Raw genomic sequence first — 25,066 nt, 5'->3', positions numbered from 1 at the left:
GGCAGTCTCCGGGAGGCCTGTGGGAAGATGGAGCCCCCTTTGGGGAATTGAGGTCTTGGAGATGGTAGTCATTCTCCCATGGTGCTCAGTGCTCTGGCTTGAGCCAGAGTTGGCCTCACAGCAGAGGAGAGGACTGAGCAGTAGGTGGGACCCAGGGGATGAGGGGACAGGGAGGCAGATAGGCCTTCATAGGTTGTGGTGGGTGGCCTTGTCTCTGACTATGATCAATGTTCTTTTCCACCACATATTGTCATTTCTTTCAAGTTCCTCAGTAGGTGGAGTGGGCAGTGTCCTTGTCAGAGGAACTTACAGGACGTGCCATACCCTCCATCTGAAGGCTCCTTGCCAGCTGGGAATCTTCCCTGAAGCTGAAACTCGGCCAGACTTTCTTCCCCTTGTCTCTGCAAAGTTTTTTCCTTTAGCCACAAACAATAAGGTGATTTCCAGTCTCTAACCTTAACTTCTTCTAATAAAAACTAGTTTTTTTCCCCCTCTGATTCTAAAAAGCAGTCACTTTTAATTTAGAAAATGTGGACAAAGACGGGAATAAAGATACTACAGTCTCACCACATAGCTTAATTCTTCTGGATGCCTTTTCTATGTCCTGTGATGGAGTGCATAGAAGTGTGGGCCTGGAGTCAGAATTGAGCTCTGCCTCTGCCACTAATTACATATTTCATCTCAGGTAAGTTGCTCAATGTCTGGGTCTTATTTCAGTACCTATAACTTGTAGGTATTGTTATCTTTCTCTTGGGCTATGATAAGAGTTAAATAATATAATGCATATAAAATGCAAAGTACAGTTTGGGGTACATAGTAAATGTTTAATAAAGGATCGTTTTTTTGAAAACAGGGATCATGTGCCATATTTTTAAGTGTTTTTAAATTTAGAAGTGTAATCTGAGTATGGTACATATGAAATACTCTTAATGAATGGTCGTTGCAAATCTACAATGTGGTTCTAGCCCCAACTTCTTATCCTACAATGTAACTTGCTTGGGCAGCCATTCATAAGAGTCAGACAACAAAGTGTTAATAATTGGATATACTTCCAACAATCCCTTTTTAATACCTGTTATGGAATGTTTTATATTGGAAATATTCTGGTTTGCACCTAGGTAAGTCTGAGGTCCATGTGCTTGAGTTTTCATTATCAGAGTACCTGTAGCTAAAAATTCACAGAGGGAATGTACAGTCATTAAATATTCGCTGGCAGACTTTAAAAATTAGACCCGACTCAAATATAACTCTGCTCAACACAAACCTGTATGACATCACTATTTGGCCAGTTTTGCAGATGATTTTCAGATGTTTTGGCAGCAGAGTGTGAATCAAAAGCAAATGGAAATTGCACAATGTGTAAGCAACACAGGATTTCATGAAGTTGACGAAAGTGATGTATGTAGTAGAATGGCTCATATTGCTTGAAAACCTCAACAAACAAGGATCTCATGAGCTACAATTCAATGATAGGAAATCAACCAACTGAATCATAGAAAATGAAGATCAAGCAGAAAGCAGAAAAGATTGGAATTTAAAAGAATTTAGAGAAGTACTTATCTTAGGTCCTCTGAATATTTTGCAAAAGTTAGGCTTTCCATGCTGTTTCCAAGGGATTGTGAAGGGTAATTCATGTTAAATTGATGTTAAATTGATGTTAAATGAATTTTATGTTAAAACAGAACATAACATAAAATTGCTTTAACAATTTTAACATGAAATTTATGTTAAAATAAATAACATAAAATTATGATTTTTAATGTTAGTATTAATCTTGATTGTCAAGATATTATTATTATTATTATTTAATTAATATATAGTTCAACTGGAAAGAATCAATTAGGGAGACTGAAGAATTGCCTTCCTAGAAAGTTTCAAAAGAAAAATAGATAACCTCAGTTCCAGACTCCTGACACATTCATCTCCCTGCAGGTGGAGGGTTAAATGTTATAGTTGGTGCATCCTTTGGCTCTTGTGTGTTATATTTGCAAGTGCCCTGGCATCTCTGGGCTCGGACTTTAAGACCCCATCACATTGCTTTGCCATTTGCATTGACCAGTAGAGACAGAAAGAGTAGTACAATTTACACTGTTTGGAGTTTGCCCTGATTTTCTACCCTTTTTTGGTTCTGAAGATGGCCTAGTTGACATTCAGTGGTTGAACTAACTGCTCTGCTGTAAGTTGAGAGGACGGCTTTAGCTTTCTCCTGACCACTCGTTCTTGCTCTGGCCACCATGCTGTTTGGAGCTTTCATTCTTTTCATGTTTGTGTTTGCCAAATTAGTAGTTTGCTCTTGTGTGTTGACCTTTTTAATATTCTGTATTTTGATTGGTTGGTCTTACCATTCTCTCTCATTTTCAGCCTGGCTAACCCTCCAGGGAAGAGGTGAAACAGCTATCCAATAAAAATACAAAATACTGAAAAGGTCAAAATACACTATTACAATAAATTACCATAACTCAAACAGGGAAGCAGGCATTAAAATTCTGATACGTACAAGGATAGAGATTGGCATGAGAGTTGCAAATGGCACTGCATTAATGCATTTGGATGTCAGAGTTCACCCAGAAGAGAGTAAACATTCTAAAACCAGAGTCTCAACATCATCTTGTGAGGCTCCTATGCTGTCACATCCTGCCATTGTTGGATAATATAAATGCTGCTCTGAACTGACGGCTTCCACTGTTTTTCCTTCTTGCCTAGAAGTGGGGACAAAAGGGGGGAAAAAAAGGAAGAGCAAACATGGTCTGTGCGAGATGAAACTCTTAAATCAGGCTTGCAGAGGACTGGTTACAATTTATGGCCGGTCAAGACACAGAACATCCATTTTATTTATTTTATTATCTGGGTCCTATGGACTGTCGCTCGGCAGAAATGACATGCAATGCGTGCAAGATGGAAGCACAGTTTCCAAAGCCCCTTTATCCCCTTTTCAGTTGGAATATTTATTCTAGGGATACTTTGCGAGATGTTGCAGAGAGCACCGGTGGGGAATTAGATACCTAGCCCTAACCCGTGTCTGCCGTGCACCTGCTGTGGCCTATGCACATTACTTACACCCCTAACCTAGGGGGTTCCTAAGAACATCAAAGTCTTTGTGACTATTACTCAAGGCATTGGAGATAAAAATGCCTGAGACGGTGTCTCTCACTTTGTGAGTCTCAAGCGATATGAACTACGCTTCCCTCTCCTCCCAAGCTCTGTGATCTTGGGCCATTCTCCTAACCTCTCTGGGCTCTGAACTCCATGTCTTTTCTAGAGCTGCAAGAAACCTAGTGGTGGAGTGCATGAATCAGTGACCTGCCAGGAAGCAGGCCCCTCCTCCCCCACCCCTCCCTCCATCCCACCTGAGGCACAGAAGCTAAATAAATCAAATCTCCAACCTGGAAGGCCATTTCATATTGGTTGGATCAATAGGAACTCCATTTTCCCTGAGATATCGCCAGCAGACGTCACTGGTGGCTCCTGACAGCCGGGCTGCTGGCAGCTGTGGCCACTCACCTCTGCTGCCTGTCACCCGTAATGATGGCAGACCCCACGGGGGGCAGGGTGTGCCATCAGATGCCTGACAGAGCCTCGGGGAGGGGGTCCTGCTCGTGGGCAGCCACAATCTAATCGGCTCCTGCTTGAACAAATTATCTCTTAAGTGGTAGCGTGAAGAGAACTGTGTTAATCTACTAAATCATAAACCTTCCCGCAGTGTGATGCTGCCATTCCAGACAGATCCTAATCTGCAGTCGTACTGTCAGTTATGGTTTTGACACCAACACTTTGAATTGCCAACAGAAAATCGTATTTGACATTTAATTCCAATCATGCAGAGCCTTTCATTGAAAGCGCTGTCAGTTTACCTTTATTTGGGAGAAGGGGAGACAATATGCTTGTGTCTTCTGGTAATTTTTTTTTTCTTCTTTGAAGGAGGTGTGTGAGGAGGAGAAAGCAGGAAAAATCAAACTTCAAATAATGTACCAGTTGAAGAAGCACTTTAATCCTCACGATGGTCTGATGCTGAATCCACTCCTCCATGCCTTCGTTTTTAATTCTCAAATTTACTGCATTCCAGCAAATCTCCATCATTTTACATGGATTAGGCACTAATTCAGGTCAAATAAGGATTAATTAGTCAGTAAAAACCGGCCAGTGCCATCAATGTGCCAACAACCATTTTAAAATAATCTGTTCTTACTTTGAATCGGTATTTGCCGAGGGTGGGGCCTCTGGAGTATTATAAAATTGCAATCAGGTATCTGACAGAACTGGAAATGAGGAAAAATGTCAGTTTTAGCAGTGTTTAAATCTCACCTGCCACCGAAATGCCACCCCTCTCAAACTGGGTCCTGTGGGAAATAAAGGGGTGGAGGGAGGGCTGAAAGGAGGGCTGTGCTCTTTGGGCAGGACAACAGCCTTTAAAATCAGGGGCTCACAAACCTGGGAGTGCTGGGGGATCACCTGGAGTGCTTGTTATTTATTTTCTTTAAGATTTTATTTATTCATTCATGAGAGACACAGAAAGAGAGAGAGAGAGAGGCAGAGACACAGGCAGAGGGAGAAGCAGGCTCCCTGTGGGGAGCCCGATGTGGGACTCGATCCCAGGACCCCAGGATCAGGCCCTGAGCCTAAGGCAGGCGCTCAACCACTGAGCCACCCAGGTACCCTTAGAGCACTTGTTAAAAGACAGTTTGCTGGGGGGTAAGCCCCTCCTCCAGGGCTTCTGATTCACTGGGTCCAGGGTAGGGTCTAAAAAATCTTTTTAAAAAGATTTTATTTATTTATTTGAAAGAGAGGGAGAGAGCAAGCAGGAGGAAGAGCAGAGGGAGAGCGACAAGCAGATCCCTTGCTGAGTGGAGAACCCCACATGGGGCTTGATCCCATGACCTCTGAGATCATGACCTGGGCTAAGACCAAGAGTAGGATGCTTCACCGACTGAGCCACGCAGGCGCCCCGAAAATGTGTCTTTTTAACAAGTTCTTCTGTGATGCTGAGGCTGCTGGCTTGGGACTACACTTTGAGAATCTTAGCCTTTAGATAGGGCAGAGCAGAAACAGGGACCAGAACAAGAGAATGGGGCTGGGGAGGCAGGGACCCCCAAATAGTACAGAGTGTCCATCAAAACCTCCCAGACACGGCAGGTGGGTTGGAAACATGACCTCACACCAGCCAATAAATGAGGACCAGGGAACCCATAACATGGTGTGGCCAATCCTTTCCCCCTCACTTTCTGCCTTCCCAACCCTTGGCTATCCCAGCAATACAGAGGGAAGGAAGGAGGGAGGCCAGAGGTTAAACCGAAGGCACCGAATTTGAAGATCCGAAGATGGAATGGAAGGGGAATGGGAGGGGAAAGTATTGGTGGGGATATTCCTCCCTCATTACTTGTGGGAGGCAACTCAAGCTTCGTGGAAAGAGTACCCGATGGGGACACAAAGACTCTAAGTTAAATTCAAGTCTTGGCTTTCTTTATACCTTGTTACCTGAGATCTTTAGGGCTCAGTTGCTTCATCCATAAAAATGGAGGCAGTAATACTTCTTGCCTGGACTTGCTACGTGAATAAGAAAATACACCGTTGGAAAGAGTAGCGCCAAGTAGCTGCTCCGTGACTGTTTGCTTCCTCCCTTCTCTGCACCTGTCCACCACCCAGGCCGTAGCTAGTGAGGGCAGCTATGTTAGCATCGCCTCCGTTGTTGTTACGGAGCAGATAAAACTGCCTGCAATGTCCCCCAGACCTGGTGGTGATTTTGTTACCTCCTCTGCACAGATCAGATGCTGATCTTTATGAAAGAAGATTCAGAGAAGCCAGTTAGTTATCTGAGCATTTAGGCTGGAGAGGAAGGGAGACAGAGATGAGGGGACCAGACTGAGGGGGAAAAGGAGAGAGCAGAAGAGTGGGGGGGGGGGAGATGTGTCCCCCCTTTTTGAGATTTAAGGGCCTATAATTATAACGGCATCAGATGCTGCCCAGGGGTGGAAATTCTACTCAGGATGATGCTTGTAAGAAATATTCCACTTACATGGATGCGCCACATATGAGGCATTCTATTCCCATAGCAACGGTGACAGAAATGGCAAAACTTATAGTCTCTTTCAGCTGGGCTTTGTGAGGCAGGTGTGTCTTTTGCCTTCTGATGGTAACTCTCCTGAGCCAACCTCAACCTTCCAACCTTTTGCATCTTGGCCACCCAGCTGGGAATGCCGGACTGCCATGGCTGGTGAAGGGGGCTCATTCAGTAACTAATTGCTGGAGGCGTCCGGGGAGGCTGGGTGTTAGGGATACATAGATGAATAAGACCCAGAACCTACATGGCCCTTGCTCTAGAGACTCTAGGGTTTGGTGGGGGACATGTAACCTCAAAGTTTTATTACAGTATGAAATGTGCTTCCCCAGGACCCAATAAAATGACAATGACTGGCAGGCAACCAGTGATTCAGCAAGAAGTAATCAGGTGGATTTCTATGACGAGGAACTTGGCCTTGAGAGGAGAGCTTGGCAAAAACACAGTGGGTCTCCAACCTGGAGGAACTGGTGGTGCAGTTTATCCAACAGTGTCTGGGGGCCAGAGGCTGGGGTATAAGTGTTGTCATGGTTAATATGATATGCCACCTTGATGGGGTGAAGGATGCCCAGATCAAATATTATTTCTGGGTGTGTCTGTAAGGATGTTTCTGGATGAGATTAGCATTTGAGTTGGTGGACTCAGCAAGATAGATTGCCTTCCCCAATGTGGCTGGGCATCATCTAATCCTTTGAGGGCTTGCATAAAGAACCAAAAGGTGAAGGAAGGAGGAACTCACCCTTTTTGCTTCCTTCCTGTCTGCCCGATTGCAACATTGGTTTTCTCCTGTCTTTGAACCTCGACTTACATGGTCCGTGTTCCCAGTTCTCTGACTAGAACCATGCGATCGGCTTTCCTGGTTCCTCAGCCTGCAGGTGGCAGATGGTGGACTTAGCCTCCATAACCATATAAGCTAGTTCCTCATCACGGATCTCTCCGTATAGATACGTATGTGTGCATCCTATTTGTTCTGTTTCTCTGGAGAACTCTAATATAGGTGCCAATGGGGAAAAATACTCAGTTTTAGGAATTAGGGTACATCATCAGGGCAGAACTGTCTGAAGTCTGAACGCTCAGAGTATGGGACCAGAGTTCCTTAATTTTCCCTAATTAAAGGCAAGAGTAGCTCAGAGTTTTGGGAGGGGCTGAGCCTTCATGTGAGACCAGGAGGCTCCAGGAGGGCAGGCATCAAGGTGGGCCTTAGTTCTCCCAGGCTCTCTTCTGTCTGCAGGTGGTGAGTGTACTGGTCAAGGTCTCGGAAGGCCTTGTGCCACCTGGTTTCAGAAGCGGTCTGTCTGACCCTGACGAAAGAGTCTGGAGAAGGGAGATTTCTCTGAGCTGTTGACTTGTCACCTTGGGCTGCAGACGTCACCTGCTCTTCTGAAGCCCCCACCAGTGAAAGAGGAGCCCTTCCTCGAATGTTTGCCTTTTTCCTTGTTTTTCCATATCCCTTGCCATTTCTGGGGAGCGGATAAAGGACTGTAGGGAGTGTGTGTGTGTGTGTGTGTGTGTGTGTGGTGCATGCATGCACACACATGCACACCGCCTGTTTGCATGAGCTTCCCTGCTGGTCTGTGTCTAATACTCTTCTTGTTGCTAGAAGACTTGGAGGTGGCTGTGGCAACAGCGGGGACCGATGTTGTTGGGAAACTCGGAAGATGTGTGAATTGTCCATTTCACACGGCTCTGTTAATGCCGAGGCCCTCCCTGGAGATAATAATAGGAGGAGGATGGGAATCTTGTGTTTTCTGTTCCTGCTACCGTCTGGGGCAGCTGGCTGCTGTGCAATCTTGTGAAAACCAGAGCCACCTGACCGGGGTGCTGGATGCCTCCCCAACCACGGCGGTGTTTGTTTATTTCATCTGTCACCAGGTCAGGCCTAATTAGCACCAGCCTATTCCTCCAGTCTTAATGGGGGCAAGGGAGCCTAGCACAGTGCCTCCCCTGGGTAGACAGCCAGCAACAGCCACATTTATCTGTGACAGTGACGGTGATACACATAAAGAGAATTCTTGGAAATGTAGAGGTAGTAAGATTTGGTGGATTCTTCTGTGCCCCCAGCCAGGTTTGAACAGAAAGAATTCATCTGATTGCCTCCATTAGTATTCGGAAGTTTCTTCTTTACAGAAAAAGAGTTTTCTCCGCAGAGTATGGGCTTTACTGCCATCAAGGTCACTCGGTAACCTTGGGTCAGTAACTTTGTATCTCTGAGCCTCAGTTCTCTCAGCTTCCTGGGGTTATTATGGGAATCAAGTAAGATTGAATGTGCTTAGTGTAAATTAACTCAATAAATATTAACGGTTATGATAATCGCGTAATGTAGTGGTTAAGGACATGGACTCTGGGGCCAGACAGCCTGGGTCTGAACTCTGACTCTGGTGCCTACCTGCTTTGTGATCTGGACTTCTCTCTATCTCAATTTTCTCATCTGTGAATGAGGATAATAAGAGAACTCACCTGATAGGGTTCTCTGAAGCTTGAGTAAATGAATTTCATAAAGTGCTTAGAATAGTTCTTGGCATATAGTCACTGCTATATAAATATTCATAAAATAAATATTCATAAAATAAATAAATAAAATTAGGTATTGCACTGCGGTTCAAAGTATCATTTGGAGAAAATCTCCTTCCAGTGGGACATATAGTAAAAATCCAACCTTTCTTAACACAGCCACTCTGGGATTATTTTTGTATTGGGAAGCTTTGCCCATGCAATAAACAGACTCAAACCTCAGTGGCATCCGGAAGCAAATAGTGATTTCTCGCTTATGTGTTAGGTGTGCTGCTGTGGGTCTGTGGGTCTCTGCTCCGTGCATTTTATCACTCTGGGGCCCAGGCTGAAGGTAGCCCCAGTGTAGATGTGTCCAATGCTTTTGACAGAGGGGAAGATCATGTGATCTGAGCAGACCTCTGCAATCGCATAAAAAGCTTCTATTTGCATGTGATGTGGCTAGGCCCAGACAAAGCACATGGCAGTGGACCTGAATGCACAATGTCCTATCTGAGATGGGGGCCTTCTAGTACAAGAACCAAGGTAGTGGGAAGATATGACACCATTTTACAAGGAACAGTTGAGATAGCCCGGAGAGCTTCTGAAGTGGTAGATGTCACCACATATTTGAAAGCTCTTTGGTGACAGGTGGATGAAATATATACTGCATGGCTCTGAATTAGCGTCCAAAGCACAAAGCAGATTCGGCTCAGCATAAATTTGTAAAAACAGGCTGCCAAACATGGCATTGGATCTCTTTCTGATTGAGTGGACACCCCAGTTACTGGAAGTATTTAAGTGTTAGCAGGTCAAATGAGAGGACTTAGGAGGGCTTCATGTCATTGTGCATTCCCCCAAATTATTTTCTTTCTGAATGGAAGTCAACTCTAAAAAACAGGATCAAGTCATTTGGGATCAACACCTGTGGCTGAGTAGACATCATCTTTAGCCTTGCATAGGACATACAGTGAGATGACTGGTCACGTGTGCGGTTCATTAGGTATTTCTGTCATCAGGTATTTCTGTCTTTTTCTTCTCATCATGTAAGAAGATCACACCTCTCCGCTCACCATGAAATCAGACATTTTCATGGGCTTCGCTTTGACCAATGAAATATGAGCACTGGTGATGCGTGTTACTTCCAGGAGGAAACTTTGAGAGTCAGTGTGTGATTCACTGAGCTCCCTTCTCACCGTTGCTGTGACTAGGAGCGTATGTGTTGGGATGGCACCTCTGTCAGCCTGGGTACCTCACCCGATGCAGAAGCAGAGTCCCCTGCTGATTCACATTGCTCCTGTATTAGGACTAAGAAATGAGCATTGTCGTAGTCAGTGTGATTTCTAGGGTTGCTTGTTATGCAGCATGATCTCATCTAGCCTGTTTGCTTACGTTTCCCCCACAAAAGCAGTGCCACCCACTGAACCACGTTTGTGATGGTGAATGTTCCAGCAGCCCAGTTAAGAAAGTAAAAAGAAACAGGTGAAAGTAATTGAAATAACATACTTTATTTAACCCAATATATCTAGAATATTATTATTTGAACATGTAATCAATGTCAAAAATTAACGAGGTGTTTTATACTCTTTTTTCCAATCCAAAGCCTCTGAACTTTGGAGTGTATTTTATAGTGACGGCACATCTCAATTGGAGCTAGCTACCGTTCAAATCATAGCCAAATTGTACAGCCCGGATTAGAGGCCTCGAGAATAAGACTTGGCTTTCTAGGGACAGGGTTAAGGGGACGCCACAGGCTTTTTTGCTACAGCTTGTTTAATTGGGCCCGCTCACGTTTCAGAGGGGAATGATAAGTATTTATAAACAAAGCAGAGGGTTACATTGACATTGATTTTACTTTTTATCTATTAGCAGATAGAAACTATGCCGAGAGCCCTTTTGCACACAGGATTTTGTGGCCTTTAAATAAAGGGGTAATGCAGTCATGTTCATAGCCAGATGCCTATGTGTGTGCGTATGTATGTGTGCATGTGTATGTGTGCATGTGTATGTGTGCGCGTGCGTGCACGCGCGCGTGCACGTGTCTCTGTGTGTGTGTATGTGTGTGGTTTGCAGTAAAAAGTGCCCCCCTTTCCCTGGCTCACTTCCTCCCCTCCCCTCCCCTCTACCACACATAGCTAACCACTAGTACTAGTTTCTTGGGTCTCCTTTTAGAGTCCCTTCATGTATATATAAAAGCAAATGTGAAATTCTCTTCTTATTTCTCTTTTACACCACAGGTAGTATATCACACACACTTTTCAGTACGTTGTGATTTTTCTATTTCCCTTAAACCTATAGTGGAGTTGGAGTTCTTTCTATCAATACATAGAGACCCTCGTCCCTTTTTTCTTTATGGTACAGCTCATTGAGTTGTTATACCATAATATTTAACTAGTCCCTTATTGGTGAGAAGGAGAGTCACACCTTTGTAAATATTGCTGAATTAAATGGCCTGTGCCCATGTCATTTTGTGTGGGCATAAGGATATCTGAAGGATACACCCCAGAGTTGGCATGGCTGGGTGTAAAGGACCAACGATTTACCGTATGTTTTGCTGACTTACTCTATCACGGACTGAGAGAATTGAGTTAAAGTCTTCTGCTGCTGGCAGGTTTTTGCTTCCTTTTCTATATGTCTGAGTAACTTCTGCTTTAGGAATATTGCTGCTAGGTAATTGGATATATACATATTCATAACTGTTATATTTTAATTGTGAATTGCACTCTTTAGCATTAAATCATGTAATGCTTTTTGGCCTCAATTCCACTTTGTCTAATATTAAGATCACAAACCTGGCTTTCATTTTGTTTGCCTTTGCTTGGTATACCTTTGTCCAGGCTTTTCTTTTTTCTTTTTCTTTTTTTAAAGAGAGGGAGAGAGAGAAAGTAAATGTGAGGAGGGAGGAGGAGCAGAAGGGGAGGGAAAATCTTAAGCATGTTCCACGCCCCACGCAGGGCTGGGCTCGATCTCACTACCCTGAGATCATGACCTGAGCCACTATCAAAAGTCAGACACTTGACTGACTGAGTAGCCCAGGAGCCCCCAGGCTTTTTTTTTTTTTTTTAATTACTTTGTTTTACATCTGCCTCTTTTCAGCTTGGAGTTTGGATTTTCTTTGTGCTATGACCTGAAAAACTTTTACTCTCAAGAATGATTGAAACTCATTTACATACAGATAGGTCCGTTTGGGTTTAGTTTTTCATATTTTATGTGTCCTTCTTCTCAAGTATTTATAATTGCTCCTTCTTAAGTATTTTACTCTGTGATCTTTGCTGTGTGTGTGTGTGTGTGTGTAGTTCTGATATTTAGAAGGGTTGGTATTTTTGTTCTAGTTGTTACCTTCATAAAATTAATTATAGCTTTATATAATTCTCTTAGCCCCGATTTTTCTACAGTCTCTAATGATTTCCCAGTATGTAATAAACCTAATGTGTTTCTGTCCCTTTGTCCTTCCTTTCTTCTCCTTAATTCAGACTTCTCCTAAATTTGGTCAGTAACATTATGTTTCCTAATCCACCGCCTTTTGTCTTTGTCTTCTCTTGTCCACTTTTTTGTTCCTGTATCGTTCCTAGATCGTCAGGGCTTATGACACTCATATTCTCCTCTGTCATCCAAATCTGTGTGTGTTTCATTTTTTTGCTCGGAGCTGTGTGTATGTAAGACTCAGCCAATTCTTTTGCTCTGGCACCTCAGACATAGCTCACATGATTGCAATTTACCTCTAGAAGTTTCCTCAAAAAGGGCTGCAGGCCAGTGATCCTGGGGTGTGTGCAGGGTCACAACTGTTTGTCTGCAGTCATTATACTTGGAGGACTATTTGGATAAATAGAAAATTCTTGGCTGAGACAGAGATTCCCTGGGGAGCTTTCGGTAGCTCTCTGGTGTCGTCAAGGGTGGACGACACCCTTGCCGGGGAGAAATCTGAAGTCAACCTGTTTTTTTTTTCTCTCTCTTGTAATCAAACTTTTAAACACCAGATCAAAGTTACCTTTAAAGTCCAATGGCTTTGCCAAGGAGATGTGTCAGTGTTGACTCGTCTGGGTTGATTTCCCTGACCACAGTATTCCTTTTCAGCTAGCAGTGTCAAGCCTTTTATTTCAGAAGAGTTTTCTTGAGTTGTATTGTTAAATATTTGTTCTCCTTCCTTGTTCTGGCTCACTTTATTTTTTTTTTTAAGGGAGTCTAATATTGGCTCTCCTGTCTTTTATATCTGTGCTCATATCTCTTGGGTGCTGCGACTCCTTGTTTCATTTTGTGGCTTTATTCAAGTTTGGCAAATCCATCATGTCCCTTTTTACGTTTTTTGCAGCATCTTCTCCCTTTTGTACCTCTTTATTTTGTGTTCACTTCACTCCTGTGATCAGGCTTCTGTGATGTTTGTTCTATTTTTTTCTAATTCTTTCCTGAGTTTTGCCAGCCACATTTCATTGAGAATTTTTTGAAAATCAGTGATTTTTCTGCCCTTTGACCATATTTTTTCTTATAGAGTCTCTGTTGGTGCTGAACCATTTATTTACATTATTATTATTTTAAAAATATTTTATTTATTTATTTGATATATATATAGAGAGAGAGCACAAACAAGGGGAGGGGCAGAGGCAGAGGGAGAAGCAGATTCCTTGCTGAGCAGGGAGCCAGATGGGGGAGCTTGATACTAGGACCCTGAGATCATGACCTGAGCCAAAGGCAGATGCTTAATCGATTGAGCCACCCAGGCACCCCAAACCAGTTTTTTATATTATTATTATAGCCGTTGTTATCTACTTATAATCTATCTGATGTTATATATACTATGACTACTACATTAACCACTGAACAATGGAGGGATTAGGCAGTCAAAAATCCATTTGTAACTTTTGGCTCTTCAAAAACTTAAGTACTGAAAGCCTACTATTGACCAGAAGCCTTACTGATAACATAAACAATTGATGAACGCATATTTTGTGTGCTACATGTATTCTATACTGTATTCTTACAATAAAGTCAGCTAGAGAGAAGAAAATGTTATTAAGAAAATCATAAGGAAGAGAAAATACATTTAGAGTGTACTGTGCTGAATTTATTGGAAAAAAAAAAACCTCATATAAATGGACCCAAGCTGTTCAAACCCATGTTGCTCAAGGGGCAACTGTATTATTATCTATATTCCAGGAATGACTGGTAATAATAATGCTTTTGTTGTTGCTGTTCATTCATGTAATTCACCACAGAATGGGTTGGGTTTTCTGGGCCGACTATTTGCTAGAAGATCCTGTGTGGGGAGGGGTCCAGACGGCCTCTCTGTTCCTTGGAGACGGACTCCCACTGGCCATGGCTCAGCCCGTGATTCTCTGTGCGTCTTCTCTCCTGTCTGCTGCAGTGGGACAGTTGGGCCCCAGAGGGCCCAAGTCACCAGTTCTGTTCACTTGGTCCCTGTAAATAGCCCTTACCTTCTGAGCATGTCAATTAGGTGGTACTTTCTGAAATTTATCCCACTGGGCATTCCTGTCACCCCTATTTCTTCTGCTCTTCCCTTCCCCCAATTCACAGCCCAACCTCAGCCAATCTGGGGGTTTTTAAAAAAAAGATTTTATTTATTTATTCATGAGAGACACACAGAGAGAGGTAGAGACATAGGCAGAGGGAGAATCAGGATCCTCACAGGGAGCCTGATGCAGGACTCAAACCAAGGACCCCGGGATCGTGATCTAAGTCAAAGGCAGACACTCAACCACTGAGCCACCCAAGCACCCCCAGTCTGGGTGTCCTTTGTATGCCCTTTGGAATCTGGGTTATATCCATCTCTGAATTCTGTAGAAACTACATTTTGTGCAGATTAAATGCTCCTTTGGCTTTTGTGTGATTTTTAGTGAGGGAAGATGTAAAATGAGAAGCAGGAGATGGATCCTTATTGGTGTAGCCATGTTCATACCAGGAGTCTGGCTTCTCAAACCACTTGAAATCCATGTACTGTTGGTATCCTTTTGAGGCACAGTTGTGTGGCTTCATTTAAAGCTGGGAGTGGTTGGTTGTAGGTAGAGAAAGTTGCCTTATGAAATAGTGTTTTCTTTCAGCAAGTGTTTCCAAAAATACTTGGAACAGTGTCATTCTTTATGAATATCTATCAATTCTGGATACCTTCCTCAGGAATCCAGAGAAGATGTTTTAGAAATCAGCAAACTTGTATAATTTATGCCTGCAGGCAGGCTCTCAGAAAGCTTGTTCTTTCTATTGGTTTCCGATCCAAAGCTGGAGAATGAATGGCTAGAATTGGCATCCTGCCGTAACATCAGCCAGCCCTGGGTCATCGTGTAAGGGCGCTCTCGTATATTGCTGCTAGGGTGTAAATTGGTACAAGTGTCTGGAGGGACTCTGGCAATCTGTATGAAGGAACTGAAAAAAAATTCATATCCTTCCAGCCAGTAAATCTATTTTTAGGAATTCAGCTTGCAGATATGATCAGAGCCACAGAGATCAATGCCCAAAAATGATTACCACAAATTGAACACTGCTTAAATGTTTGAGGGTACTAGTTAAATCATGCTACTTGCATCAGATGGAGTAGAAATCATCCATTAAACATTTTAGTGTTATGGGAAAATGCTTATGATATGATGTTAGGATAGGATATAAATCTATAGGCCAAGTGATCAAAGTTATGCAAAATATGCAAAAAAAAAACCCAGCTGGAAAGAAATATATCAGGCATTAATAATAAGCATTTCCAGTTATGAGACTATGGAGTCATACTTATTTTCTCTGTATATTTTGCTGCTTTGAAATTTTCTTCAATGAGCACATCTCGTGTATTTTACATTGGCCTTTTATTTTTAATTTAAATTTTTAGGAAATGCATTCATGTGGGACAAAACTCAAAAGGCATTAGGGATATATAATGAATAATCTATCGCTCGACCTGTCTCCTGTTCGTTCATTCATTCATTAATTCATTCATGTCTAGTCCTTCTCCCTGGAGGCAACAGCATTCTTTGTTTCATGGGTATATGTTCAGAGATATTCTGTGGATCCAAGCAAAAACCCCCACACATGTATCTTCTTTTCCTCTCCCTTTCTTATATAAATAGTAGCAAACTACACACACACCATTCTGTTCCTTTTTTTTTTAAACTTCATGTATTTTGGCAATGATGTCATATCAGTATAGAAAGAGCTTCTTAGAGCTTAGGAATTGTGGCATAGAATTTCATTCTTTGAGGTATCTTGTGTTTTTAAATCAACACTGAACCGTAATAGATCTTTTTCTGTTGTTATAAACAAGGCTGTGATAAATATCCTGGAACACACGTCATTTTGAACATGTATGATATTTATAATCAGTGGTTGCTGATTACAACTGCCAGCAGGACTCTAGGAGGTGTCTTGTTGTCCATGTCTAGTTTGACAATGTGATGTTGATTGACACAAGACTGGGATGGGTAGCAAAGACGGGAAGGAAGGAAGCCCTTTCATGATGCGAGCTGTGTCATAGATGTAGTATTAAGTTACTCTTGCTTCCCTAGTAGTAGTTAATCCATTGCAGGAATCCTTGTCCACCTAACTTCCATCTGTGGAACATCTCGTTTAAAACTCCTTGCTGATAGACCACTGCTATTTATTTCACACTTAAATGGGGCTCATAATTCTTTAAGTCTTTTCTGCAAACTTTTCTCATTGGACTCTTATTACCCTATGGAATAGGGTAGAGCAATTAATACCTCATTTCATGGGTGACGATGATTAGCGCGCGCTGGGTCCCCCGGTTGGTTACTCCTCTAGCACAGCCAGGCCAGCGCTCTCCAGTTCCAGCACCTGTTTTTCCTTTCTGTCCACAAAGTACATTGTAACTTTAGCTTTCTCAACTTCTTTCTTCTGACAACCATTTTTTGTGAGACAACTCATTTACTTACTTGGGGCAATATTTCACCAGCAGCTTCTCTTGGAGATTTTACCAGGATGTCACATTGCTTAAAACTAGGCCTTCTATGTTTGATTTCTTCATTGAGATTTTATGACTCTGGTGGGCTATTTCCAACTAAAAATATTGCAGCTGTTCTCATTGGCATTGAACTTTAGGGCTTCTGCCTCTAATTTATCTTGGTATTGGAGCAGGCCCAGAGCTGTTTTCTGAGGACAATCTTGGCCCTTCATGGGGCTACTCACTCAGCTCACCTCAAGCTTATATCCTGGTTGGGCTCCCTAATTTATAGGCGAGGATGTCAAACATGCTCTTTGCTCTGCAGGCTGTTAAAGCATAAAGATCAGCCTTTAATCAGCAGCATGGATGACTGTCCTCCAGGTCCCTGTTGGAGGGCAAACCCCTGAATCCTTTGTTGTCTGGTTCCCAAGCAGCGCTCAGCAAAACCCCGATCTTCTACCAACCTTCTATATATCCTCTATTGCCACCGATGTAGAATACCTTTCTCTCCTTCTACAGTGGAGCTTGAAATTTTAATCTACTCATTAATCCAGTCAACAAATAGACAATAAAGCATGACTAGGTACCAGTGCTGGGTGCCAGTCTAGGTGATAGGAACAGAGCCATGAGTGAGACAAAGTTGCTACTCTCAAGAAATTTGTATTCTAGTTGGAAAAGATGGATGGATTGGTATTAAACAAATGAGTAAACATGTAGCACGTCAGATATTGATAAGTGCTATAGAGAACATTAAAGCAATTTAGAGGAAATAAAGTAAAAAGACTGTGTTTGTGTGTGTGTGTACATACACAAGTAAGTAGGTTTGGAAAAACTTCATAGTCATATAACATTTGGATAGAGACTAGAAAGAAGACATGAGGCCCTTATATCCTGGAGGGAAGAGCATTCTAGGCAGAGGGCTTCTCATGTTCGGGGAACAGCAAGTCCAACATGGCTGGAGAAAAACCGAGGAGGAGGGGGAAGTAGAAGGATGGTAGTATAGAGGACAGTGTCAGAGTTGGGGCAGGCGGCAGACCACCCATGGCTCTCTAGGTGTATTAGGCAGGGTCCTCCAAAGAAACAGAATCAATAGGATATAAATCCATGTTTATATTGGAAGAGGTTAGTATATATAATATTAACATATAAGTATATGTTATATGTATTTATATATAATTAAAAGAATTGTGAGGAATTACCTCACACAGTTATGGAGCTGAGGAGTCCCACGATTTGCCATCTGCAAGCTGGAGACCCAGGAGAGCTGGCGATGCAGTTCCAGTCAGAAAGCCAGGAGGCTTGAGGCCCAAGCCAGTGGTTTAGTTTGAGTCTCAAGGCAGAAAAAGGCCAATGTACCAGCTCGAATTTAGGCAAGTAGAGTTCCTTCTTGGTCAGCCTTTTGGGGCTGTTCAGGTCTTCGACAGATTAGACAAGGCCCACCCACATTAAGGAGGGCTATCTGCTTGACTCAGTCTACTGATTAAATGTTAATCTCATCCGGACACACCCTCACAGACATACTCAAAATGCTATCTGGGCATCCTGTGGCCCAGTTGACACATAAAATTAACCACTGCCATAGGCAGTAATAACTGGTTTTTACTTGGAGAAAGATTGCCAGCCACTGGAAGATTTTCAACAAAGGAGCAATCTGAGCCGACTGAAGTTCTAGCAGAACCCCTGGCTCTTGGGTTAAGAATAGACTGGGGGTGCTGGGGTGGGCAGAGAGAAGAGTTGGGAGGGCCACTGAAATCACGTAAGTGAGAAACGTGGGCAGCCTGGACTAGAATGGGGCTGATGGACACGGTGTGACAAGGCTGTGGTTCTAGATACATGTTAAGAGTGTGAGTCTGGGGCACCTGGGTGGCTCAGTCAGTTGAGTGTTCAGCTTTCGATTTTGGCTCAGGTTGTGATCTCAGGTCATGGGATCAAGCCCGGTGTGGGGCTCGACACTTGGCAGGGGTTTGCTGGGGATTCTCTCTTTCTCTCTGCCCCTCGCCCTGCTCTCTCTCTCTCTGTCTCTCTCTCTGTCTCTGTCTCTCGCTGTCAAATAATAAATAAGAGAGAGAGAGAGAGAGAGAGAGAGAGAGAGGCTGAGAACACACAGAGCCTTGTCCATACCTTTTTGTGACAACACCTCTCATTTTGGATTGAAGTTGTTGACTTGTCTCCTGCGTTGAATGCTGTTTTAGTAATCTTTGTAAAAACAGCAATATAATAATAGCTAACAGCGACCGGGCTGTACTCTGTCAGTGACTGGGCTCAGTGCTTTATACAGAGTATCTCATTTGATTTTCACATCTACCCTGTGAGCTTATTTTATTGAAGTATAGTTGATACCCGATGTGACAACTACAAACATGTTATTAACCCAATGTTATATAGGGTATTCTTATAGTCAGCAAATACTGATATTTTATGTTTTAACTGGTAGAAGATGTCCTTGAGGGCATTACGTAGATTTGTCTTGAGTTTTAGCCTTAGGGACATCCTAGCAGGCACCGAATGAGTGGTGCTCATTCCTCCACAGATATTTCTAGGGCCCACTGTGAGCCAGGCCCACAGTGAATGGGACACAGCAATGAAAGGACACTCGAAGTCACCTCCGTCATGAAGCTTGTGTTCCAGTGGGATGGCATGTTTGGGGGCCAGTGAGTAACCCATCCCGTTTGGCAGAATGGACAAGTAGAAGGAAGGCTTGCGCGGTGAGTAGGGACCGGCTAGTTGAGAACCCTGATCGCAGGTGAGGAGCTTTATTTCAAGAAGAGGCCATGCGTCTCTAGGTGAAGCCACGAGCGCCCTGGGAGTGGGATGACACCGGGCTGTGTCTTCCTGACGCACCTGTGCTTTCTTTCTCCCTTATGCTCCGCGGTGCGATGACAGAGAAGCACTGGCTGGGCTGAAAGATCCTCCTCCTCATGCTTGGTGCTTGGCCCACAGGACACCTCCTCAGCAGGACATCAGAGCAGGTGACTGAGCGGCGAGAGCCCCCCGCTCCAGAGGCCGGAGACTGTTGCCTCTGCTGCGCTGCTCAGGGGCGTCCCAGCTGTGAGCAGCTGTGGTGGGGCCCAGACTGCACTGGGGTGCTCCTAATGGGCCGGCAGCTGTCCCTGCCACCGCCTCACCAGCCCCGGCCTGGCTGCTCCCATCTCCGCAGCAATCTGCTCTGCAGGCAGACCGCGTTCTCCTCTCTGGCTGCTGGGTACAGGGTTGGGGGGGCGCTAGGACCAGAAGCAGCTCTCCCTTTGCTCATCCGAGATCACCTGTTGGCCCTGGAGCCCACCAAAGGGATGGGCAACACTGGGAGCTCCCGGAGTGCTCAGCCCTCCTTGGAATTTGGCAGTGGCTCTGTATACAGACACAAGGCATAGGAGAAAAACAGCTTTTATGCAGCAAGTTTAATTTTCACGTAAGGCACAGTCAGCTGGTGGCATTAACTATTTGGGAGAAACCCCAAGGGGGGGGTGCTGCAGGAGACACTGTGGTTACACAGACCAGGGTTCTAGTATCAGCTCCGCATCTAAGAGCCGATTGCCAATGGGCAAGTCACCCAGCTGCTCGGAGCTGTATTATCATCTGTGCCATGAAGGAGTCGGAGCAGGAAATAACCGCCTCGGCCACTGCCGCGAAACAGTCATGGTACATTCACGGTGTGCCAGGCACCGATCCAAGAGTTTTCCGCATGTTGGATGCACAAATATCAACTTTTTCAATTTCAGATTGCTGTCTCCCCCCAGGTCAGAAGAATCTCTTTTCCCTCAATGTAATCTTACATGGAACCCACATTGATAACAGAACGGCAGGGGCACCTGGGGGGCTCAGTCAGTGAAGCATCTGGCTTTGGCCCAGGTCACAATCCCACCCTCTCCCTCTCCTCCCAGCTCGTGATCTCTCTCGCTCTCTCTCTAAAATAAATAAATAATATCTTTAAAAAAAAAAAAGAAAAGAAAACAGCATGGCTTTGGACCCCTGCTGGTCATTCCGCCTCCCCTCCTGCCCTGCAGTGTCCCGCTGAGGACTGCAGCCAGCAGACCACTGGTGGGAGTGTGTTGGTTCTCTGTGGCTGCTGTCAGAAAACACCACTAACTTGGTGGCTTCAAGCAGCACCCATTCACGCTCTCACAGTTCTGGAGGCCAGAAGTCGGAAATTGGTGTCACTGGGCTAAAGGCGAGGCATCGGCTGGGCTGGCTCCTTCCGGAGGTTCTAGAGGAAAATCCATGTTCTTGCCTTTTCCAGCTTCTGGAGTCTGCCTGCAGTGTGGGTGGGCCTTCTCACGGCCCTGCTACCTCTTGCTTCCATCCTCATCTGTCCTACTGTTCGTCCATGGCCAAATCCCCTCCTGGCCTCCTTCCTATGGGGACAGTGCTGGGTACATTAAGCCTACCCACATAGTCCAGTAAAATCTCCTCATCTAAGGATCCTTAATTTAATCACACCTCCAGTTAAATAACACTCACTGGTCCCCGGGACTATGGGGGCCATTATTCACCCTGTCGTGGGGAGTGTCTGTGTCCCCTCAGATCTGTTAGCTCTTCTATTCATGCAGAATTGGATAATCATGCACATGTAAGTATTGATCGATCCTTTCCAAAGCACCTCCCTCCTGCCCATCTGCCCCCTATTTTGGTCTCCTCTGTAACGCAGTACAGTGCATTGGGCAGGGTTTGTCCTCCGAGCCTGGACCGGGTGGAACGTGAAGAGGTTGACACAGGAAGGGTCCCAGCGCTCCTCTGTTGGTCCTTGTTCGCAGGGTGTCTGATCACTGCAGCAATGTCAATAATAATTATTTCCCTCTTCATGATTAGCTCCACTCAAGCTGGATCTAAATGGTATCAAAACAGCCAATCAATCTGGTCCATTTACTCAGTCTGTCAATTTAGTAGAAAATAAAAAATCAATTAAATTAGTGGTTTGAGTGAATTGACAGGTTGTCCTACTGACTCAGTTGAGGCAAGAAGCCCTGTAGGGACAGCTCCCGGGGTGAGGGTGCCACCACCCTGAAGCTCCTTATCTCCCGTGGGGCCCCCCTCTGTGATCCTGGTGATGCAGACAGTACCGTTTTCTGCATTCTCAGAGATCATAGCTGTTGCAAGAAATTTTGCAGCGACAATGTGATTTTGTTGTGCCGACATCTGAGATGGTCAGGATAGCCGAGGAACCCAACAGGGAGGCTAAATAAGAAATTTAAAGATTCACAGCAACAATAACAGCAACACGAGCCTCTTAAACTGTGCTGAGGATAGATTACCTTGCATACATTATCTCATTAAACCCTGTCCACCCTCTATGAGGTAGCTTATTATCCAGATATTTTCCAGATACTATGATCTAGATCTTACAAGGAGGAAGGTGAGATAAGAGCTGGGACCCAAACTTAGGTCTCTTAACCATCTGCTTTTCTCTCTAGATCAGAAGTTCTCAACCCTGGATCTACTAAGGAGTCTGAAACTATGAGAAGTCATACACAGAAGGCTCTACACGTCAGCTCTATTTGTAATAGCGACAAACTAGAAATAACCCAGAAGGAGCTGTGGCACATCCTCATGATAGAGTACCAGGCACCCGGGGGAGGGAGTGAGCCTCTCTACATTGCAGGAGGAAGCAAACTCCAGGAGTTAGTGAAAAAAGCTAAAAATATTGGGGGCGGCACGTGGCCGCCTCAATCAGTACAGCATGTGACTCTTGATCTTGGAGTTCTGAGCTCAAGCCCTCCGCTGGGCATAGAGCTTATCTAAAGAGAAAACAGGGTAAAAGTGTGGTCCTCTACGTTAATTTAAGAAAGGAGAGGACAGTATGTTTTCCAGTGAGAAACTCCACAGGATGCCTGTCTTCATTTCTTCATTTGAAAAAGTAAAAAGGAAATCGCTTAATAAAAAGGAGAGCAGGAACTTACAGATTAAAAGAATTTAGGAGCGTGCAGACAGCCTCTCCTTTGCTGTCCTGCCCACTGCTCCCTTGTGGTGTATTCAATAAACTATCCCCTTACGAATGAATGAATGAATGAATGAATGAAGTCAATGGTAAAGAAATATATCAAACAGGGAGAATCAGATTTTGAAAAATTATTTGAGGAATCATTTGAAGAATTACTATTACAGAGAGTTTATTTACTTATTTTTATTTTTTTTTTTGGTGTGATAGGATATTGTGGTTATGTTTTAAAACCACAATATCTCTTGGGACTCCTGGGCGGCTCAGTGGTTGAAAGTCTGCCTTCGGCTCAGGTCGTGATCCTGAGTCTTGGGATCGAGTCCCGCACTGGGGTCCCTGCATGGAGCCTGCTTCTCCCTCTGCCTGTGTCTCTGCCTCTCTCTCTTTCTCTCTCTCTCTCTGTGTGTCTCTCATAAATAAATAAATAAAAATCTTAGAAAAAAAAAGAGTCTTTCAGAGATACATTCTGAAGTTTGACATCTGGTGTTTTGCTTCAAAAAAATTGTATTTTGAGGAGGGAGGTGGGAAGAGGTGAGGGCGGGGAAGCAAGATTGGTCCTGACCCATTAATTATTGATATTGGATGAGCCTTGAGCATAGAGTTCTATGTTGTATATTCTTAAAATATTCTACATAAAAAGTTACAAAAGTAACTTTTCCTCCAGAAGGAATTCTTATTGAATTGCCCTCCATAGCGCCTGGGCTGTTTTGCTTTTGTTTTGGTTTAAAAGCTCCTGCCGTGATTTTAAAACACAGCCCAAATTCCAAAAACTCCTTTAATTTCCTTTAACCTTGCCCCAGCGGAGTTCTAAATTCAGTCCCGCTAGAGAGATGCTGTGCCAGGGAAAGGACCCTTCCCCTGTGACTGATGTCCTCTTTATGCTTTTCAGTTAAGTCACTGTCAGGGTTGCAAGCTCTATTTTTATGTTAGTTTTTCTAATTTCCCCAGCTGGTTCGAAACTTGAGGAAGTTAATAGCCGTTTTGTATTTGACTTATTTTGCCCTCGAGGCCTCTGAGAACGCCTGCCAATAATGAGCTGACCCATTTTTAGAATCAGGGTGTGGTTCCTAAGACTTCACTGCTTCCTTCACTCCAAGAGGAAATGCCCATCCTTGCAGGCACCTGCGTGCAACTCCATGCAAGTTCATTGCACAGTGCTCACTGCTCTGCTGAGAGAATACTCCTGCTTTCTGCTAGGAGTCAGCGATTGGGATGGGGGAAGGAAAGGGGTGCAAGCAGTTCCCTAAGGGGTTTCTTTTACCCACCTGTTTGAGTGTTCTTTTGGGTCAGGGAAGGCCACGTGAGAAATTACTTTACAGGGACCCCACCGGAGTAGAGGGCATAGAATATTTGCCTTGGAGTTGACGAACGCCCAGGAGGGATGCGAACTCAGGGATCACTCATAATCCCACAGACAAAATGTCAAGCGAGGACAGAACTCCTCTGGAGTGGGTGAGGGGCTCTATCTACTAGAAACTTGGGTTCTGTACAAACTGTGTCGTGTAGCTCAGGATCCCACACTTACAGGGTTCTGTATGGTGGTTTAATGCTCCACTGTCCCTGTCTTAAAATTCCTAAGAATTTTTTAAACAAAAGAGCCCTCATTTTCATTTTGCATCGGGCCGTGCAAGTTAGGTCCTGGTTGAGGGGAACAGTTGTGAATGTGACATCGCAGGGAGGGTCATACGATCTCTTATCAAAGCCAGAAGGATCTCGTACCAAGTGTAAAGCCCAGAGGAGGGTATGTTAAATAAGAAGAGCAAGAAAAACCCGAAGTGGGGGGAAGGATGCCACAGTAAGAAGGAGATCAATGCGATTATTTTTAGTACTGATGGAAGGACTTTCCCCTTCACTGGGTCTCTTCTGAGCTGGTGCCAGCGACGAGAACAGGGCTGGGGAAGTCAGATGCCTCAGTTGAGGAGCTAAGTGTACTTCCAGAGGCTGTGCGAGCTGCTCAGGACTCTGCCTGGGGAAGGAGGACTTGTTAGGGAAGGAGCATGATATTTCAGAGATTTCCTGCTCAGGACTCTGAGCTGGTACACATGGTGAAGCTGGGGCTCCAGCCCGGGTGGGCGGGCTCTGTGCCCACTCTCCTGCCCATTTCATGGCAGTCTCTATAGGGCAACCTATCCATTCACTGGCTCATTCGCCAGACGCAGCACTCATACATACACAGGTACACAGATACACACAGGGACACACACACACACACACACACACACACACACACACACATCCAGAATTTCAGACAGAGTTTTAGGCCTCAGAGTTCCAGTGGAAAATGAGACAGGCAAGGTTTTGTTTTCATTGTGCAGGACAAGGACGCAGATGGGTAGGACCACAGTAAGCGGGGATGAGAGTTACAGATAGTGTCATGGGGCGGGGTGTTCAGTTGATCGTTTCAAGTCAGTTATCCTCTGACATTTTGACCCACCCTTGAAAACAATCAAACCACTGTTGTTTCCTTCATTTTCAAATATGCCAGATTACATGGTTTAATTAAAAGAGACATGATTTAACATCACCGTAATAGCCACGTTAACCTCTGATCATTGCTTTGCAGCAAAGCTTCTCCAAGTGAGGTCCCTGGACCAGCTGGGAACTTGTGGGAAATGTGAGTTCTCAAGCCCTACTTACTGAATCAGAATCAACAAACTGTGTTTTGAGAAGCCATCTGGGTGATTCAAATGCACAGTAAGGT

The 25,066-nt window shown here is 44.3% G+C and overlaps 2 long non-coding RNA genes across 7 annotated transcripts in view; one reads left to right on the top strand and one right to left on the bottom strand.

Moving 5' to 3' along the window:
* LOC140639108 (uncharacterized) overlaps window positions 1-22,771 on the top strand; it is a 28,323-nt gene extending 5,552 nt beyond the window's left edge. For 4 of the 6 annotated variants that reach the window (XR_012035960.1, XR_012035964.1, XR_012035965.1 and 1 more), the window contains 5 exons: window positions 265-436; window positions 526-685; window positions 3,919-4,103; window positions 18,964-19,402; window positions 21,842-22,771. This is a non-coding gene — a long non-coding RNA (uncharacterized lncRNA). The remainder of the gene's footprint in view (window positions 1-264; window positions 437-525; window positions 686-3,918; window positions 4,104-18,963; window positions 19,403-21,841) is intronic. The other 2 variants (XR_012035961.1, XR_012035962.1) reach the window with 2 other exon arrangements.
* On the bottom strand, window positions 3,843-5,975 carry LOC140639109 (uncharacterized). The gene is made up of 3 exons (XR_012035966.1): window positions 5,473-5,975; window positions 4,187-4,256; window positions 3,843-4,094 (listed from the first exon to the last, which is right to left on the bottom strand). It is a non-coding gene; the product is annotated as an uncharacterized lncRNA (long non-coding RNA).
* Window positions 22,772-25,066: the final 2,295 nt, after the last annotated feature.

The sequence above is a fragment of the Canis lupus genome, chromosome 8 (assembly GCF_048164855.1).
Source record: "Canis lupus baileyi chromosome 8, mCanLup2.hap1, whole genome shotgun sequence".
Classification (NCBI taxonomy): Eukaryota; Metazoa; Chordata; class Mammalia; order Carnivora; family Canidae; genus Canis; species Canis lupus.
The sequence above is the reverse complement of the archived record's forward strand: the minus strand, read 5'-3'. Positions and strand labels throughout refer to the sequence as shown.